At 41.4% G+C, this 3773-nt stretch overlaps 1 pseudogene; it reads left to right on the top strand.

Annotated features, from left to right (window-relative positions):
• The first annotated feature begins 441 nt into the window (after positions 1 to 441).
• On the top strand, positions 442 to 1267 carry LOC150068302 (L-lactate dehydrogenase A chain pseudogene; annotated as a pseudogene).
• The last annotated feature ends 2506 nt before the right edge of the window (positions 1268 to 3773 follow it).

The raw sequence follows: 3773 nt of genomic DNA, 5'->3' as shown, positions 1-3773 counted from the left end.
CTGACTTCATCGAAATCCAGCAATTGGGCCAAGGGGAGCAGTAACAGAAGGTAAGGGATTAGGGGCTGATATGAGAGAAATGAAGATCAGAAAATACAAATGTCCAGTTAACCAGGGAGGATACATGCATTAAATAATATTTAAATGATCATACACTGATTAAGTCTACTGAAAAGGGCACTGAGCTATGCTTGTGATATTCTGAATGGATACTAAGGGTAACATATATGAGATACCAAATATAATTTTATAGGGTGCTGTGTGTCTCAGTGTGCTGCTGACCAAATAAAACGTGGTAATTTTATCTATAACTTCCAAGTATAAGACACTATTAAATAGTGAATGAAAATCAAGAAATTGGATGGAGCGGCTCTTGCTGAGTCCAGATCTTCCCGCAGTGCATCTCCGACTCCTGCCCTTCATGCACCCTGGAGTTCCAGTCCTTCCAAGTCCAGAATGGAAAGTCTCAAGGATCAGCTGATTGTGAATCGTCTTAAGGAGGATCATGTCCCCCAGAACAAGATTACAGTTGTTGGGGTTGGTGCTGTTGGCATGGCCTGTGCAATCAGGACTTGGCAGACGAGCTTGCTCGTCTTAATTTGGTCCAGCGCAATGTAAACATCTTTAAGTTCATCATTCCTAATGTAGTGACGGACAGCCCAAACTGCAAGTTGCTTACTGTTTCCAATCCAGTGGATATTCTGACCTAGTTGGCTTGGAAGATAAGTGTCTTCCCCCAAAACTGTGTCATTGGAAGTGGCTGTAATCTGGATTCATCTCGGTTCCATTACCTGATGGGAGAGAGGCTGGGAATTCACCCCTTAAGCTGTCATGGATGGGTTCTCATGGAGACCCTAGTGTGTCAGTGTGTAGTGGAGTAAATGTTGCTGGTGTCTCCTTCAAGAATCTGAATCTTGATTTAGGCACTGATGCAGACAAGGAACAGTGGAAAGAGGTTCATAAACAAGTTGTTGACAGTGCCTATGAGGTGATCAAACTGAAAGGCTATACATCCTGGGCCATTGGACTGTCTGTGGCAGATTTAGCAGAAAGTATTATGAAGACTCTTCGAAGAGTTCATCCAATTTCAACCATGATTATGGGTCTCTATCGAATGAAGGAAGATGTCTTCCTTAGTGTTCTTTGCATTCTGGGACAGAATGGAATTTCAGATGTGGTGAAGGTCACTCTGACTCCCGAGGAAGAGGCTCACTTGAAGAAAAGTGCAGATATGCTTTGGGGAATCCAAAAGGAGCTACAGTTTTGAAGTCTTCTATGTACCACTTCACTGTCGAGGCTATAAGAGAATTTTATTCGGAGATTATGCATGTTGTCCCATACTGATCTGTGACTAAAGCAGTAGCATTATGAAAAGACCTGGGAAAAGTATCCATTTCCTGAAATTAGGACTAGGACTGGTTCAGGAAAACATGCAGCTGTATTCTGATGGTGGATGGGTCCTGTGTAACTGTAAAAACTGGTAAGTGTAAACAATTTTACCCTCTCTGAGACACCACTGCCAATGAATGGTGCATAGTCCCTAATTACCCTTTGAACCAGATATGTTACTGTGTGCTTCGTAAATCACCAAAACACCTAGTTCCAACTCCTTTTCCCAATCACACTTCCTGGGATGGGTTGTATAAATCCATTTTCACATGTCACATGCATCATTGATTTAAAGGATATTTTATGTATTATATATCAATAGTGTGCTTTGCATGTTATGTAAAAAGCTACAGATGAACAGTGCAAAAACTATCCAAATGTCATAGGAAAACACCAAATAAAACTTGAACAGTGAAAAAATCAAGAAATTGTTTTTCCCTCTAGAGATCAAGTGATCTATTACATGTCCAAAGATTCTTCAAGGCAGATGCCAAATGGACATGGCTCCAGAGATTTCGTTCCTATAGAAATTATTAGGTCCTTTGAGAATTCATTGTTATACTCTTTATCAAAACAAAAGAAACTGTGTTCCCCTTGGAATAAATTAATTCCTCTCACCCTTTTACAGTCTACAATAATGCAAGAAATTAACCTAAATCTGTTTATCCATGATGTCATCTTCACTTTAACTCATGGGAACAAAATGGTTTGGAGACAGAAAAGGCATTTAATTTCATAAAGACAATTATTTCATGAAAGGTAATTCATTTCCTGAAGAGATCTTAGTAGATACATCGATTGAGTTGCAAGAAACTGCACAAGCTTCTGACTCCCTTCTCTGAATCCAGTCTCGGTCAAAACCCCAGCCGACAAACTTCTAAGGAGGAGTTGGGGAGATAAGAAATCTTCAGTGATAACCAAAATACAGAACCATGTTAGCGTGTAAATTTATGATCAGTGAGGGAAAACAAGAGAAAAAGAAAATGGGGTGTGTAGCAGGCAATCCTCTGGAATAGTGAGGCTGGGAAGGGCCAGAAGGGAGCTCGTCATCTGCAGATGTGGTCCCAGAACTCTAAGGCACTTGGAATTCAGGCTTTGTGAACTCTGATTTCCCTTCTTTCTCTCACTTTCTGCAACCTAGAGGGCATTCTTCATGTAGTTCCTTTCTGAAAGCTCTCTCGCTTTTCTTCACTCTTTCCCAATAATCAGCGTCATCTGTCAGCTTTGCTACATCCAATTATGTATTTGTTTAACCCCCGCTAAAGCTCCAATGTACACCAGGTATTGTCTTTTGGGTTCCAGGCCAGGGACGTGTGTGTGTGTGTGTGTGTGTGTGTGTGTGTGTATGTGTGTGTATGTGTGTGCCTAGACCTGGGCCTTGAAGTCTAACCATGGTACTGTCCCTCAGCTCCTTTTGCTCAAGGCTAGCACTCCACTATTGGAGCTGCATCTCCACTTCCAGCTTTTTCTGTCATTATTTGGAAATAAGGGTCTCATAGACTTTCCTGCCCAGGCTGGCTTTGAACTGCCATTGTCAGATCTAAGACTCCTGAGCAATGATGATTACAGAGATGAAACACCAGTGCCAGCTTTGATTGGAATTTTTTTCTTATCCTCTCCAATATTTTGCTGGCATATTTGACTGACAATGTATGGTTTGTTTCCCATTAGTGTCCATAACAAAATCTAGCCAACAAAAGAATTATTAGTAAGGAAGAATTCCCCTTCGTGTGTGTGTCTGTGTGTGCGTGTGTGTCTGTATGTCTGTGTGTGGGTGTGTGTTTTTGTGTCTGTGTCTGTGTGTGTGTGCCTGAATGTACATGTGCCAGTCATGGGTCTTGAACTGTGCACCTGGGCACTGTCCCTGAGCTTCTGAGCCATACCAAGTGAACTAGGGCCCCCATGTGGCTTTTTAGTAATTAATCAGGAATGAGAATGTCATGGATTTCCCTGCCTGAGCTGGCTTCACACCCTGATATGTCAATTGCAGCCTCTTAGTAGCTAGAATGCCAGCTGTGAGCCACCTTCCCTCACTTAGTTTTGCATATGAACACTGGCTTCTGTGTGCACAGAATGGATTTCTATGTATACCAACTGGAAAAAGGGGTTTTGCTGTGGTATTTCCAAACGGGCATATATTGTGGTTTGATCAAAATAAACCCCTCTGTAACTCTTTTTTGGCACATAATCCAGCCCCACTTTCAAGGTTTAGTGGATTTTCATCTTCATCTTCACATATATTCTGCATTATTCAACCCCACCATTCCTTCCCTGTCCCTCAGGCTTGTCCCCATAAACATTTACATTCATTATATATACATAGAGAGAGATAGTTAGATAGATAGATAGATAGATAGATAGATAGATAGATAGATAGATAGATA

The sequence above is a fragment of the Megascapheus bottae genome, chromosome 1, assembly GCF_031878675.1.
Source record: "Megascapheus bottae isolate mThoBot1 chromosome 1, mThoBot2.hap1, whole genome shotgun sequence".
Lineage (NCBI taxonomy): Eukaryota > Metazoa > Chordata > Mammalia > Rodentia > Geomyidae > Megascapheus > Megascapheus bottae.
The sequence above is the reverse complement of the archived record's forward strand: the minus strand, read 5'-3'. Positions and strand labels throughout refer to the sequence as shown.